At 52.0% G+C, this 16,522-nt stretch overlaps 1 protein-coding gene across 3 annotated transcripts in view; it reads right to left on the bottom strand.

Moving 5' to 3' along the window:
* Positions 1-16,522, bottom strand: part of ZHX2 (zinc fingers and homeoboxes 2) — a 154,753-nt gene that overhangs the window by 105,579 nt on the left and 32,652 nt on the right. Inside the window, exon 1 of one of the 3 annotated variants that reach the window (XM_070075443.2) lies at positions 5,350-8,312. The exons of the other annotated variants lie outside the window; for them this stretch is intronic. The gene's annotated coding sequence lies outside the window, so the exon portion shown is untranslated. Of the gene's footprint in view, positions 1-5,349; positions 8,313-16,522 lie in introns of those variants that run through there. 3 annotated transcript variants of the gene reach the window in all.

Genomic DNA, 16,522 nt, shown 5'->3' with positions numbered 1-16,522 from the left:
AGGATAAAGAAAATGAGTCCAAATCTTGTTCTAGAAAGTTCTGACTGCACTTTTGATAAACGGAATCTTAGATGATTACTTAATCTCATTGATCCCCGACTGTGCATCTCAAACCCTGTGTAATGAGAAATATCACTTGTAAGCCATCCAGAATGGGGCCTGGCATCGAGTGAGTGTCAAGAACAACCATGTCAGTCATTTCAAAAGTATCTGTCAACAAGTTCACACACTGATGGGGTCGCTCCACCCCAGCCACTGCAGCCAAGTCAAGAGTCCCTGATGGTTTGCTAGGGACCCAGCTGGGATGGTGGTTCTAAGTGTGGTTCCCAGATCAACCTGAAAACTTGATAGAGATGCAAGTTTGGGGGGCTTCACCCAAAACCGGAAGTCCTGGGGGAAGGGCACCGCCATTTTACAAGCCCTGCAAGTAATCAGATGCCTACTACAGTTTTGAGAACCAAGAAACTGAGGCAGCAACTGGCAGCTCTGGTGGGTCATAAAATGTCCTGGGAGCATTTTGGGGGTAGAAAGGCAAGTTCCTGGGGTCCAGCTTCCAAGAATGCAGAATCATTAGGTTCTGGGATGCAGCCTGGGACTCAGCTTTTGAACCCGCTTGAGGAATGACTCCAGGGAACCTGAAGCTGAGTCGACTGGAAAAGCAAAGTACACTCATGCATGGCTCAACATCAGGGGACATTCTGAGAAGCATGTCCTTACATAGCTTTGTCACTGTGCAAACATCACAAGGCAGCTGTGACGTCACTGGGTGATACTGGCATGGGGCCACCATGGCATATGCGGGGCTCACTGCCTGGAATATCACTAGGGGTGCATGCTTGAACAGCAGAAGTGGGGTGGGGAGAGGGCTGCAGACCACAGGCCTGGTGGGGCTGGGGCCCTGGGAGGAATGAGGTGCTGAAGACTGATGTCCTCAACCCCAGTTCTACAGATTTGTGAGACAGCGTCTTCTGTAACCGCTTCATTTGCCAACCACTTTCCAAAGAGAAGTGACGGACCTAAGTCCATGCAACTCTCACTTGGGAGAGCTGGAACTCAAACCCCAGGTCTTACTTCCAAAGCTGACATCCTTCCCACAATTCCCTGCAGCTCCTGCCTGCAGGTTTGCTCTCAAAGCAGGTTCTGCAGTCAGGCACTCAGGCCATGCACTGTTCCTCCAGGCTGACCAAGGAGTGGACCTCCTTCACATCTCAGTGCAAGTTTGGCTCAGTGGCTGGGTAGCTGAGCCCTCATGCCACCCTCCAAGAGCCTCACTTTCTTCTCCTATAAAGTGGGAGTAAGGTCTGACTTCTCAAGGCTTCGTAGCAAGTCAAATCCAATCACATATGAGGGCACTTTATAAGTTTGTGAGAAGTAGTAGTAAAGATAATGGTGGTGCAAAAAGTTTTGAGTCCACATGTAGGTTTTTTTCACAATACACGTTTTCTATGACCTTGCCGAAGATCCTTCCTGCATCAAGGTGCTTTCCAAGCTGTCAACCAGATCCACAAATGCAGGGGCCAGGGGAGAAAGAGGCGGCTTCACTGTGATGTTTGGCTAGAACCACTTCCAGGCTAGCTGGAGGGGGAGGAAACACAATGCAGTCACAGAGCAAGGAAGGCAGAGCTGCCCGCTGAATGCGAGCCCATGCCTCTGCCTCTGCTCAGCTGGCCTCTGTGCATAGACTGCACCTGACTGTCCCCAACTGGGAGCTCCCAGCAGGCAGGGAGTGGGCCTCATCTTATGCGTCCTGGGAGCCCCAGAACGTCTGGCACCTCCAAGGAGTGCTTGGGAAGTGGGAGATTGAGGTAGGGAGGCTTCCAGGCAGGGAGCCCTAGAGAGCTGGGAGGGGGCTGTCAGGTGGCCCAATGATTCCCCACTGGGATGAGAAATACAAAGCTTCAAGCCAGGAAGCCACCAGCGGACTCCCCACTGTTCTATAGGTCCCCAGCAGCCTTGTCATCCACCCCACTCTGAGGGTTTCCTGCAGAGAGCAGTCGGGGAAAGGCAGGAGGGGAAGGAGAGGTGGTTCCCGGCACCTGACTGGCAGCAGTACCGAATGCTGTCACCGAGAGGGTGATCAAGTGCCAGGGACACAGCAATGCTGCCATCAAAACTGGGGTTTCCAGTGTCTGCTTATTTGTATCTTTCACTTCTCGCTATGGGTGGTCAAAGGACACACGCAGAGGGAACAGGACACTGGAGAGTGATGAGCTCCAGACAGGAGGGCAGGAGGCTCAAGGTTTTGCTCCCATTCTGCCTGGTGAGCTGTGTGACCCTGAGCAAGTCACCTGGGTTCTCAGGGCCTTTGAAACAGCATGGAATGAATGAGGGAGCTGCTGACTGTTCTTCCCTAAAGATAAAGCAGACAGACAAGGAGGTAAGTGCCCCTGGGTCTGCAAAGCAGAATGCCACTGGAAGCTGACACTGTCCTGGCCATGGTCCTTCTGGGAGAAATTAACAGTAATCACAATGACAGTGACAATGATAAAGACGAGGACCAGCATTTATCAAGCACGTACTGGGCGCCAGCCTCCAGACGGGCACTGCTCATTCATTATTTTGGATAATGCAGTGGCCCTTTAAGGCAAGCACTACCATGATTCCCATTTTGCAGTTTGGAAAACTGATGCTCAGAGTTAATCTTGGGATCAGGGAGGAGTGAGTGGTCGAGCCAGGATTTGAACCCAGTCTGTGAGAGGCAGACGCTGCCTTGTACACTACTGGATCTGTAAGCTCATGTGTCTACAGTTAGGAAGGATGGAAGCATTTAGAAGGGTGATTAAAGTAATTAATACTGTTCCAATAATTAATACTTTTCTGGAAAGAGACCACAGCTGGAGCAAGGTGCAGCTGTAGTCTGCTCAGCTAGTCCCAGGTAGAGAACCTGGATTCAACCCCAGTAGCCCCACGCACCAGCCCCAGCTGGGGTCAGGAGCCAGAACTCTGGAGTCTGTTCCCTTACCCCTCAGGCAATGCCAGAATATTGTCCCCTCGCCACCTCATGGGCTCAGGCCAGATTAGCAGGGTCCCATCAACATCTACCTTCTCCACAAACACATGTTAAAAGATTCTGTCTCTCATACCTTAATTAACTTCTCCATGAACAAAATCACTAAGCCTGGGCTTTTGGAACAAAACAAGGCAACCATTGTTATCCAATTCCAGCCCAGAGCAAAAACAAAAACTCCTATGACCCCATGGTATTTTTAGGCAGGCAGCGCCACCGTATCCAGGGCACTGTACAAGTTCCATTGGTTTTTGGAAATACTGACACCCACAATGTGAACTTTTAGGCAAACACTGGCCTCAACAAAGGTCTCTTCCAACATCGAGTTCAATGATGCGACAAGATCAATTCAGTCTGATTGTGGGCTTTGCTAGTGGCCAGTGTATCACTGCTGGTCTCACTCTGTTCCCTCCACGCCAGAAATGCACAAAGCAGGGAGGACCCCTCTGAGCCCAAGGGAGGTCAACCCAGGACACGAGCTGGGCAGGCCCCTGCCACTTCACACCAGGGGTGGAAAACACATGGAACTCGTTGGGCCAGAGAGGCCGGACCAGCTAAAAATATAAATAAGTTCAAGAAGGGTTTAGATGCACTCACAGATGAGCGAACAACAGGCAGCTGAGGGCTTTAGAAGCGTTCGGGTTTCATCTCGGGCTTCTGCAGCCCGCTCTGGTCCCTGGTGATCAGAGAAGGCTTGGCTGCATGGAACATGCCCCGGCCCCAGGGCAGCAACACTCTCAGCCATGTGCATGCATTGAGACAAAGAGCAAGAAAGGAAAACACAAAAGAGAGAGACAAAGAAGCGAGGGTATATGGTCACTATGGACCTTCTTTCCTCACAAAATGTATCACGTTTCACAGAGTTAAAGATAAAAGAAAAACATTGTATCTGACGTCAGGTCTAAGGATTTTAACTGGGTTAACACTTGCTTCTGGTTTTACAAGGATGTGTGTGGTTTTTAAAACACTAACACTATCTAGGGTCTGCGTCCCGCATTTTGCGTTGATGTTGCTTGATACTGTTTTCTTTGCGGCGATACTAAATAGACTTCCTCTGTGATGGAAGGGTTTCCGGCACTATTTACCCACGAGTTTGTTTAATCGCTGAGTAAATCTGCCAGGCACCTCTTGGTGGACATTGTTTTTCTTCTCCCAATTTTCTGCTCTGTAAATGCCCCTGGGATAGGCACGCCTGGTTACTTCACCACGAATCTCAGAATCTCCGGGTGGAACAAGTGCCTCCCACACCACAAGGGCGTGCGGGAATCGGCATGCGAGGGGCATTAGCCAGGGTATCCGCAGGTGGCTCCGGTATCACTGGAAGGCTCGCAGCAGGAAGTGTCCCCTGCCACCCCATCACCCTGCGCTGTCCTCTGTCCTCCCACAGCTATTTGATCTTGAGAAGATGCATCCCTGGCTCCATGCAAACTGAGCGGCTGGGAGAGCTAAGGAGGCGGGCAGCCTTTATTAGAAATGCAAATCGTCTCTGCTGACAAATCCCCTACACAGAGCTCCACAGTCACTCCCACCCCTCCCCTGTGCCCAGTCCCACGGCCTCTGTCTTCCTTTTTACCTGAATGAGCCCAAAGGGAGTCGGCTAGGCTGCTCATCAGGAAACCAAGCAGGAAAGGGTCTGAAATGCAACTGTCTCCCCCGTGTTTCCATTGTGCCCAAGAAGAGAAAGTAAGTGCCTTCGCAGCCTTAACTCTCCCCAAAACCATTAAGCCGCAACAGAGACAGGGGACATTTGTCGGCTGGTAAGTGTGAATGCTGGGTTCCGGGCCTCCAGCAGGGATGGAAATTAAGCTATTTACTCGGTGGCCACCCCAAGGGACTCACAGGAAGCTCTAATGTGACAGCATTTCTGAAATGCAGTGTGGAACCCTTGAGTCTCATCTTCTATTCTCCACCTGTAAAAACCCACCAGGAATTTGCAAAATTAATTTAGCTGCATTATATCCTGACCAGCTCTGTCTACCACACGCAAATCCGGTGACCGGTAATTGACCACACACGGAACTGGTTCTCTTTTTGGAAAGGACGGAGGGTGTTTGGAAGCCATGGAGGCAGCGGCAAGGCTAGTTTACCCAGTAACTTTCCAGACCATCAATGACTACTTCCAGGACAGAGCTAACAATCAGACAGTTGCTGAGTTTTCGTCTGGATGCTCAGTGCTGTGGAAGACCCAGCCCGCTCAAGTCCCTCAGGATGGCAGGTGCAGATTCCCTGTGTCGAGTGATAAACGCACTTCATCATAACCACAATGACCTGCTTCTCAGTGCATCCATGCCACTCCTTCCACCAGCTAGGGCCATGCTACTCAAGTGTCACTCCCATGGTACCTTTGATATGCAGAAAGCCGGGCAGTCATCTGGGGTTCTTCATTCTGTACCCCCCTGGATGCTGAAGTTCAGGATGCCCAGCTCTTGTCACACCAATTTGTTTGAAGTTTTCATATGAAGGTGGAACCAGTTCTTTCATGCTTGGTCCCTAACGCTGCTCAAATAGACCCACGTTTTTTCTTCTTCTTTAGCTCCTAGAAGGAGGTAGGTGAGTTTTCCACTGTTTAAATGCAAGCATTGTGGATTCAAAGAAATCATTTTGGATTTGCAGATGTGGAGCTGAACTAATATCATAAGATGCCCTTGGGCACTTAACATCATGATGAAGATTGCCACCCTTCCTTGGTGGAACCTCGGCCCAGTCAGTCACCACCTGTGAGACTCTGCATCGTGTTTAACCTCTTTAACTTTGGTTTCCTTAAAAATTGCTATTCTACTATGCATACACTTTATTGGTTCTTTGGTTTGCCTAAAGTCCCATGCAAGCATCCACCCTTATCATTACATGGTCCTCATGACCACCATTTAGAACAGTTGTATAGAATTCTTTTTCAATCAATGGCTCAGAGCGAAGAAAATGTGATCCAAATTTTTTTGTTGAAATGCATGAGTTTAATGTAGTGCAGAAATAAGTTAGTATCTGCCATAGCCTGGATCCTGAATGAAATAAGAAATCAGCCCATAAGATCCTGGGACCTTGTTGAAATTCTCAGGGAGAAAATCCAGAAGTGAGCCTCTTGAGGGTCCCTCGGGTATAGGATCCTTCAACCTGAGAAAGGGGCAGGACACATGCCTGAGAGGAAGCAGCTCCCCTCTTTACTGCTGTGGCACCTCAACCCCCGGGCACTAGGGCTGCTTCCTGCACGTCCCCTCCAGTCCATGATCCTGCACAGGTGTTGCACAGAGCGCCGGAGGGACTGCCTGGTCAAGCGAGGGCTGCTCTAGGGACAGCATCTGCTGGGGCCTGGACACAGGCGGAAACGGTCACAGGCTGTGACTTTCCCATCAGCATGGGTTCCGGTTTCTCTTCTGGTCAGAACTCTCAGACGGATGCCACACAGTGGCCCAGCTTCAGTTTGTTTGGGGCAGCACTCTGCCTCCGGTCCCTTGAGTGTGTGAGTGTGTGTGTGGATGTGTGTCCACCCCCTGTCACACACTCACACACATACCAGGCACTTCCTCTTTTTCTAGTTCTTGAACAAACTGGAACTTTTGCTTCATTCCACTCCTGAGTCCAGGCCTGTGCTCCTGGCTTCAGTCGAAGCTGCTGTCCTCTTGGCCATTGGCGTCTACTTAGCAGATGTGTTTTGCCCTGTGCATGCTGCGCTCCCTCTGCAGTCTTGGCCAGAACCATCTTGGTGCCTGCTGCCCTCCTCTGGTGTCCTGCTCTTCTCTTGCTCATCTTGTCTCTGTCCTTAACGCTGTCCAGGGGGTCACTGGCCTGATACTCCCACGTCTTAACCATTTACTTAGGGATTCTCTCTCTTTTATTCCCTAAAGCTTCTGATTCTGAAATCAAACAGCCATGGGCACTATGGGCCAGTTAGTTAACATTACAAGCCCTGTACAATGGGAATAGACTAGTACAGGTTAAGGATTCCTGTATCCAAAATAACTTTAGGTGTTTATCTAAATAACTTTATCTAAATAACTTTAGATGTGTTTCAGACAGTGGATTATTCTGGATTTTGGAATATTCATATATACAAATTGATCTATGCTACAGATGAGACCCAAATCTAAATGCAAAATTCATAGATGTTTCATATACACCTTAGACATGTAGCCCGAAGGTAATTTCACATAATAGTTTTAGTAACTTGATTCACGGCACAAAAGTATGGAATTTTCCGCTTGTGGTATCGTGTCTCCACTTAAAATGTTTTGGATTTAGGAATGGCTCGGATTTCAGATTTGCAAGTGAGGGGTGCTCAGCCTGTGCCGACCTGCTTCAGAGAGTTGCTGTGAGGATGCAATGAGATGCTGCATACACTGCACTAATGCAGTGCTGGTGTGGACAGAGCACAAAACCTGACCTCATCGTTAACTGCAGTAACTGCTAACAACTCCCTATTATTCTACAAGGCTTAGAGTTCTCTCACAGCTGATTATTTTCTAAGTTTCTCCATCTCAGATGTCCTAATCTCCCTGTGGTACTCCCATCCAGCCCCGAGCTCAACTCCAGATTAATTTTTCTTTTTGATGGATTTGTACAACTAACAAATCCATATCAAGAGTTTGGAGGAGGGGCTGACGCTGTGACGTAGTGGGTAAAGCTGCGGCTTGCAGTGCCGGCATCCCATATGGGCGCCGGTTCAAGTCCTGGCTGCTCCACTTCCAATCCAGCTCTCTGCTATGTCCTGGGAGAGCGGTAGAAAATGGCCCAAGTCCTTGGGCCCCTGCACCTGCTTGGGAGACCCGGAAGAAGCTACTGGATCCTGGCTTCAGATTGGCACAGCTCTGGCCATTGCGGCCAACTGGGGAGTGAACCAGTGGATGGAAGACCTCTCTCTTTCTCTGCCTCTCCTTCTCAGTAGAGTAGAAATGGCTCTGACTACGGGAGAGGCATAGCCTTTTGAATCCTAACTGCTTCACCTAAAGAACTAAGATGTTGGATCTCAACAGAGTTCTCCCAGCACCTGCTGGAAGCTTCCACCTGTCCAAAGACACTCACACCCTCCACACAGCCCTGGTGGTCAGAGCAGTGCTGTTTGCTATGAACAAGTCCACACCCTGGCACCTGTCCCCATGCTCCCTGCTCTGTTGGTTCAGTGTCAAGAATCAGCTGGTGTCTACACTGCCCAGTGTCTCAGTAGACTGTAAATGGCTGACCCAGGCCTCTTGGAATAAAGAGGTTTGAATCGAAGGGAATCTCAGCTCTGGAAGAAAGGAAAATGAACTGAGAGCTCTGCTAAGAAAACTAGGACAAGCTCCTCCTTAGGGAGTCTCCAGGTACTGCTCAGCCGGCACGGAGCCTCCCGAGCCGTCAGACACGCCCCTGCCTGGTGCAAACACCTCCTGATGGAGCCGGCTGCCTGGCCCAGGGCGGTTCAGGCAGCAATGGCGAATTTTCAAACCACACAATTGCTGGTAGATTGGAACAACTGTTTGAAACACCATGCCAATCATTTAATTCATCTTTGGGGCCCCTTTTAAATGCAAAATATGCTAATATGTTGTCAGAGTGTCCAGCAGCAAAACCTGCTCCACGAAGGGCTGGGAGTGGAGCACGGGAGAATAATGGCCCATTTTCCCTCCAGTGAGGCAAGCAGGGCCGAAACCACAGGCTCAAGTGTTTCTTTGTGCTCCCTTCAGCTGCAGAAGGTATGATCACCCTCTGCAGATTCGGGGATAATGGGCTTTTTCTGCCCCAGCCCGAGGCCTGCCCCTGCAAAGTAAGATGTGTCCTTGAGATGGCTGTCACCTCCTTTTTGGGGAGCCGAGGACAATGGAGCAGGGAGTAGATGGGGGGGGGGCAAGAGCAGAGTTGAGAGCTAAGTGACTCTTAGGTGGCTGGTACATGCTGGCCCCTGACACATGGCGAATCCTGCTCTTTGCAGGACTCTCTCTTACCTGGATAAGGAGGAGGAGAAATTACAGACTGGGGTCACTCTCGGAGGTTTTTAGGCATGTTAGCTTCTCTATCAAACATTACACCCATTTTTGCCCCCAAACTAGGAGCTTCCCTTATTTCTTAAGGGATTCTGTGATATCATTAAATATTGAAGCTCCTGGGGTGGGTATTATGGTGCAATGGGTTAAGCACCTGCTCGGGGTGCCTGCGTTCTAGAGCAGAGTGCCTGGGATGGAGTTCTGCTCCTGCTTCTCATCCAGCTCCCTGCTAATGCACCCTGGGAGGCAGCAGGGGATGGCGCAAATGCTTGGGTCCCTGCCACGTACATGGGAGAGCTGGATGGAGTTCCTGGCTCCTGGCTTCAACCTGGCCCAGCCCTGGCTATTGCAGACATTTGAGGAGTGAACTAGCAGATGAGAGATTCTCTCCTCTCTCGCTCTTTCTATCTTGCTCTCTCTTTCTCTCTATCTCTCTCGCTCTCTCTTTCTCTCATACCCCGACTACTTAACAAGTGCATATGACTGGATACTATTCTGTATACACAGCACTGTGATTGTCACAGTGCCAGTGGTAGCTCACAAGGACAACCTTGGGATCTGGCCCTTTATAGCTGTCATTAATCGACCAACTACTACCTTCCAAGGACAGTTAAGTACTCAACATAAACATACACCTTGTCCTGGAAGAAATCCACATCCAAGCACGCTGAAAGTAAGGCAGGCATGGCAGCACGCCACCTATCTGAGTGGGAAAGCCAAAGGCAAACTACCCTGTCTGTGGCCCAGGGCTTGCAAACTGGCAGCAGGCACATGCAAGACATATCTCCTGCCTTGGTGTAAGGAAATCACGAACCAGCTATGCAGTGACGTGGCAATTTCTGCAGCAGTAGGGAACAGAAAGTGCTGGTGGTCTGTGTGTAGAGGTACCCCCAAGGCAGTTGGTATGTTGGGAGGCATGGCAGGTAGCACAGGACTCCCATACTCTCAAGATGCCCACCACCTAATCCTGGCACCTGCGACTATGTTCCCTGACACGGCAGCATGGACTGTGTGGATGGGATTACAAAAAAGATCTTGAGATGGGGAGATTATCCAGGCTTAGCCAGGAGTGCATAGCAGAATCACAGAGGTCCTTTTGGGCAAAGGAGCAGAACAGGAGAGGCGGGGTCAGGATGAAGCAGCTCGAGGGAGACTCGGCAGCCATCGCTGGCTCTGAAGGGGTTCTAAGTCAAGAGACCCAGGCAGCCTTTCGAAGCTGGAAAAGGCAAGGAAAGAGATTCTTCCCAAGTGTCTTTGGAAGGAACAGCCCTGCTGACACCCAGATCTGAGCTCAGGGGAACCCACTTGGCCCTGAACACTCCAGCACTGTGACATAACAAAACAGTGTTATTTTAATTCCCCAAGCGTGTGGTCATGAAGCAGCAGCCGCAGAAAATCAACACGGGAGGAGAAGCAGACAGAGATGGGAGCCGGGGGACCTGAACTGACCTTTTCTGAGCCTCTGCAAAACCAAAGCCCTGGGCCAGAGGCTCCACTATCCCTTCTGGTTCCGACGCTCTGGATTTTGGAGGAAGAAGGGCGTGGCCACTGTGCTCTATGGACTGGCAACCTGTCACAGGGCTGACAGATAGCAGCGTGCCCCATAGCATGCATGACCGGCAGAGGTTAAGGTCTCTGGGATGGTGATGAGGGTGGTTGGGAAGGGGGTGTGCAGCACATCGCTGGTGAGCACTCACCAGGCACCGTTTGTCCAAGGCACTGGGGAGTCAGTCCCTGACCTCAGGGGCTCAGATCAGGGGAGCAGCCGACGCTGCCATGACCTGAGTGCATCCCTCTGGAGTTCATGTGCTGGAGACCCAGACCCTAATTTCCTATGTGAATGGCATCCGGGAGGCAGGGGTCTTAGGAGGTACAGTGGGACTGGATGCCATCACAGGGGTGGGGCCCCCGTCACAGCATTGGTGGCCTTTTAATTAGGGGAGGAGGAGAGGCCCATACGGGCACCCTTGTTCTGTCTTGCTGCGTGATGTCCTCAGCTGTGTTCTGATGCAGCAAGAAAACCCTCGCCAGATGCCAACTGGCTGCTGGCACCACATCCTTGGGTTTCCCAGCTCCAAGACCCATGGGCTAAGTAAACTTCTTTCCTTTACAAACAGCCCAGTTTGTGATATTCAGTTACAGCAACAGAAAATGCACTGAGACCGTTGGCAGACCAACAAGTGCATTTCTGGTCTTTAGTGCTATGACCCTGGGAATGAGACCATGCATGCTTCTCTGGGGTGGTCCAGACTGGCCTTCCAGGGTCACAGCCAGGCAGGAAAGGGAAGGGGAAAGTAAACTTGTAAAGAAAAAACTGAGCTAATCAAAGTTAAAGAGAATTCTTTATGAAGGGGTCCTGAGGGTTTGAATGGATACATGGATTCATGGGCTCATTGGACAGCGCTGTATTGAAGCAGACAGTGTTCTAGGTACCAGGGAGAGAGCAGTGAACAAGACAGACAAGGTTCCTACAGCACAGGGCGTCTGAGGAATCTGACAGTCCAAAAGTAAACAGCTAAATATGATCTCGGGATGCCAGAGCAGGTAAGGGGATGGGTGGCAAGGACAGTGGGGGTGTGGGAGGACTGCTCTGAGGAGCAGGGACCAACATGGGGCCTGAATCACGTGCAGCGCTCCCCCAACACCCCTGTGTCACAGAGCATCTTGTACGACTGCTCTGAGTGCACTTCAGGAAAGGCTGCACGGACGCCACTGTTGTGGCAGGATGCTGGCGTCTTCACACTCCAACCAGACCTGGGTCCTCATGTCAGGACAAGCACGTTGGGTCTCACAAATGCCAGGCAAGGTATTCTGCAAAGGAGCCCCCTCAGTGCCCATCAGGCCATGGGAGTGCCTGGGCGGTCTCTGTCCAACTAACTTTAGGCTTGGCGAAGCATGGTACCCACCGTCCTGGGCCTCCCTGGACTCACCCTGCTTCTGTGGGGCTCACGAAGCTGGAGAGGACGTGGAACCCAGCCTTAGGTGACAGGTCTCGATGCAGACTACTTTTTCACAGGTTGGTGGAAGCCTGGAGACAGAGCCCAGTGGGATGTTCCATTGTAAAGAGAATGTATTTATGGGGTCGGTGTGTGGCGTAGCGGGTAAAGCCACTGCTTGTGGCACTGGCATCCCATATGGGTGCTGGTTCCAGTTCTGGCTGCTCTACTTCTGTTGTAGCTCTCTGCTATGGCCTGGGAAAGCAGTGGAAGATGGCCCAAGTCCTTGGGTCCCTGCACCCACGTGGGAAACCTGGAAGAAGCTCCTGGCTCTTGGCTTTGGATTGGCGCAGCTCTGGCCGTTGTGGCCATCTGGGAAATAAACGAGTGGAAGACCCCCGTTTCTGTTTCTTTCTCTCTCTCTCTCTCTCTTTGCCTCTCTGTGGCTCTGCCTTTTGGATAAATAAATAATCTTAAAAAAAAAAAAAAAAGAGCACGTATTTATCCTAAGCATGTAACCCACAGATGGTGACCAAGGGCCGTGTTTCTGGGAATCTTTACCCAAGTCTTAATTAAGGAATCAACTCTGCATCTGAAGACCAGAAACACGACTTGGGAAGCTGAGGCAGGGTCCACCGTGTCTTCACGGAAAGTGTACATCCTGGGAGGGCTACTAACGCTTGCCCCAGGACTCGCGGTGAGCTGGCCAGAAAATGAACCACCTGTCCCTGCCATGCCCTTTCCTGTCTGGTGGAGGCTGTCTGGACTTCCTCACAGCCCAAATTAGATGAGGCGCATTACGTATGCAGGTCCTGGCGCTGCAAGCCTTGCAGCCCAGGCTCCTGCGGGAAAGCCTTTCAGGGAGCAGCCCCAGCCTGCACACACCGCCGGCTTTGCCTGTGCCCTTGGGTCTCTCCGAGAGCCTGGGATGGGGCCTCGCCCGGCAGGAGGTGACACAGTCAGCTCCCTGCCTTCCCTTGGTGGGAGGATGGTGCAGGGACAGACAGAGCAGCGTGTTGGAGAGCTGCACTGTTTCTGGGTGCCTGCTTCCCGGGAGCCGAGAGATGAGTGCTGGACCCAATGCCAGGCGGCTCCTTTGTTTGGGAGCACGCCCTGCCCCCATCACCCAGTGCTCCCCAGTTATCTTAGCTCAGCTCTGCACACGTCCTCTGGGAAGCTGTCTCCACTGGGGCGAGAACCGCCATGTTGGTTCTTTGCGCACATCCTGCCTCTTGGCATGAACACCTGAGATGCTGGCCTCTCCTTGAACAAACCACTCCCTGGCCTTGGTTCCTGCCAGGTGGCAATTGACGAGCTGCTCTCTGAGGTCCCTCCGCATTCCCACCCTCGGGCTTTCCCTCTCCAAACCAATGGCCAAGCTGGTGGCAGAGAGCCAAGCAGAGGTCTGAACCCTGGGGAAATCCCTTCCCTCTCAGGGTTGCATTTACCCAGCAGGGAAAGGGTCAGGCCGGGTGAACCTCCACATTGCCTCCTAAGCCCTTTAAAGGCATGCACCCTCTTTACAAACTGCAATCTAACACCTGAACCAGCTAAGAGTGGGACTAGGAGGGAGGGCCCGGGGACACACTCCCCCAACAGTGCTCCCTGTTTGAAATCCTTCCTGTAGACGGGAAGTGGGGGCTCCAAACCCGAGCCCAGGGGTCCAGTTTCTGCACCCTGGCTGCTCCCACCTCGTCACCACTCAGTACCTGCAGTCTGTGGGGTCCCAGGGTCTTCTTTGAGAAGTGTCCAAAGGGCACAAGGGTTTGCCTGCCCCTCCTTATTTTTCAAAATTCTTGATTTCAAACATTGCTCCATAAGCACTGGGAATCGACACGGCAGGGGAGGAGACGCCAATGAATTAATTCATTTCCAAATCATTGAAGTAAGAGCCCCAAGCGCTGACACAAAGGATGTAGTGGACTCCCGGCTCACAGAGCAGGCAGGGACGCCCAGGGATGTCCCAGTCTTCAGCTCGTTCCCGGTCACCTTCGTCCCACCTCAGTGCCCGCAGAGCTCTCCTTCCTACCCCTGCAGGGCTGGGCAGCAAATCAAGCAGGCTGGCAGCCGGTCCCCAGGAGTCCCCAGGAGCCAAGGACTTCTGTCTCCTGCTGAGCCAGCCGCCCCTCCTCCGGAATTCACAATCCACCCGAGCTTTTTTCTACTGTCCCTGACAGCCAGGTGGGAACGGCTGAGCGGCTTTCCCCTGTATTTCTTTACTTTCTAAAACCTTCGGACTTCATTGGTCTCTGCTGGGTGAGCGAGACGTTTTAGGAGGAGGAAAAAGCACTCTTGCTTCCTCCGTGTCAAGGAGACACAGAAACCCCAGGAAGAGAACCTCTGGCAGGAGGCTCCCAAGGGATGGGTCTTTGCAGGCCACTGACCACATGGCTGATTGGGAAGCCCAAGCCGCTGACCTTTTGGAACCTGAAGCAGCTGATTTTTTTTCAAGGCTTCTAAAGCCATCTCTTGGAGTTGGAACCTCCGAGCTTCTTCAGCTGATAAAAATGCATTAAATTTGTAGTCATCGGCTACCCCAAGGGCACCCCACTCTTAGCCCCATTGTCTGCTGACAACTCTCCTTATCAACCCCAAGACAGCAGCAGAACCTACGGTGCCATCCAGCCCCTCCTTCTCCCCACCCTGCTCCCGCCCCCTTGTCCTGTTCAGCCCTCCAGCGACAGACACAGCAAGTTAGAAGCAGTGGGGGGGGGGGGGGTTGGTGGAGAGGTGGGGGAGAAGAGGCAGGTGCTATTTATAATTCAGCAGCATTCACCCTCAGAACACAGCCATTTTTTCCAGGCTGCGTGCCAGGACCCCACATTCCCCAGCCTCTATATATGGGCCTTGCCACAGGCCCATGCCACCACATCCTGGCCTCCGAGAGGCCCACGGCAGCCTGGCCAATCCAGAAAGAAAGAGCAGCCCTGCTCCTCCAGCGCCAGTCCCCAGCCTAGCCTTGGTCTGTGGGGTGCTCTGAGAGAGGTGAGAAGATATGAGACCTTTGGGGTCCTGGCCCAACAGGGCTTGGGCAGCAAACGGCTCGGGCTCCAGGGTTTGGATAAGAATGGGAAGGAAAAAATGTTTTCTTGCTCTAAAACATTAGCTCACCCCTTCTTTTTGCCAAGTGGCTTTCAATTGTTTCCATCATGGTGTGACTGAGGTCCCTACAGCCTCGCCAGCCCCCGAGGGCTCGGAAAGCTGGATTGATTGATGGCCGCCCTTCTGCAGGCAGATGGGAGGGAAGCTGGGGAGGATGGGTAGGCTTGCCGAGGCAAGGGCGCCGGGCTTTGGCCAAGCAGGTTTGTTTTTTTCTGCAGGCCCTCTGCTGTGCTTAGCACACATGCAGGCATGAGAGAGGAAGGTGTCCGGCCTCTGGCGGGCATTTGGATTAAGCACCTCCCTGCCTTATGGAAGCCAAGTCTGGAGGCCCAGGAAGGGCCCATCCTGGGGAGGTGCTCACTCGACTGGATTCTCATCCCTGTCCTGTCTGTGTCGATGCCCTTGGGGCTAGGCAGGGGACCTAGACACTCCCCTCCAATTTCAAGTGCGCAATCTTACTTAGGTTTCTTGGGCAGTGTTTCGAAACCTCCTTAAGAATAGTTGGTAGTGGACACAGCTGTGTACTATTCTGGCTGCTCAAACTGTTCTGACAGATGCTCTCTTTCCTAGGTCTCTGATCACCTTCTCCACTTTTCAAATCAAGTTCAAGTCCTTCCCCTAAACAGCCTTGTGTGCCTCTAGACGTCTCATCCTTAGAAAGGAGGGCATTGAGTATGAGTATGCACACCAAGGAATGGTTTGGGCAGACTCCCCCAGGTGTCCGTGAAATGAGAGTGATTTTGTAGGCGAGGTGCAGAGAGGTTAGGCAGCACTCCAGGGTCACACCACAGGTAAGAGCACTTCCCAAGTGGGTCCAACTCCTTGCTCCCAAACTCTGTGTGGCAGGTGCAGCTCCTCTCACTCAGACCCGTGGTCTTCCTTGTTGCTTTGTATCTGATGACTGCAGCTTCTCCTGCACTGGCCTCCTGTCTGTTCAGATGGCCCCCAAAGGTCCCAGCAGGTGGAGGCCATGATTTACACATCTTGCCTCTGCCCTTTCTTCTCCCTTGGGAATCTATAAGAAACTAGGGCCACAGGAAAATCTTCACTTATGCTGTGGATCTTGGACCATGGGCACCTCCTTAGTAGGAGCGCCCTGCAGCCTCCGTCTGATTCCTGACCCTCTCTCTGGACCCTGTGTGGCTGTAGAGACCCTCTGTCAGCAGCCACCATCCCACCCCTGCAGAGGTCCTGGTTGCCCTACAGTTACAGTTTGCTTGTGACGAACATGGGGACTGGTGCTTCAGCACCAAGAGCACCAGCAGGAGTTGATCAATTCCTAAGCAACGAAGATCCTGTTTTCATGCAAACGTCCTCGGCATTAAAACAAAAACAAATTCCTCACGGGGCGCGGCCTGGATGCCAAGTCTCCTTGCAAGACACATTTTTTAAAGCAAGGTTTTGCGCCTGTGCAGGAGATGAATAGGGGCTGGGAGGGGAGCTGTGTGCTAAGAGCTGTCTCGATAAGCTCTCGCTGAACCCTGGAGCCAGCCTCCTGCTAGCCACGGAGGCCTCACGACCTG

This window comes from Oryctolagus cuniculus, chromosome 6 (genome assembly GCF_051225735.1).
Source record: "Oryctolagus cuniculus isolate XC-2025 breed Fujian yellow rabbit chromosome 6, ASM5122573v1, whole genome shotgun sequence".
NCBI lineage: Eukaryota > Metazoa > Chordata > Mammalia > Lagomorpha > Leporidae > Oryctolagus > Oryctolagus cuniculus.
The sequence above is the reverse complement of the archived record's forward strand: the minus strand, read 5'-3'. Positions and strand labels throughout refer to the sequence as shown.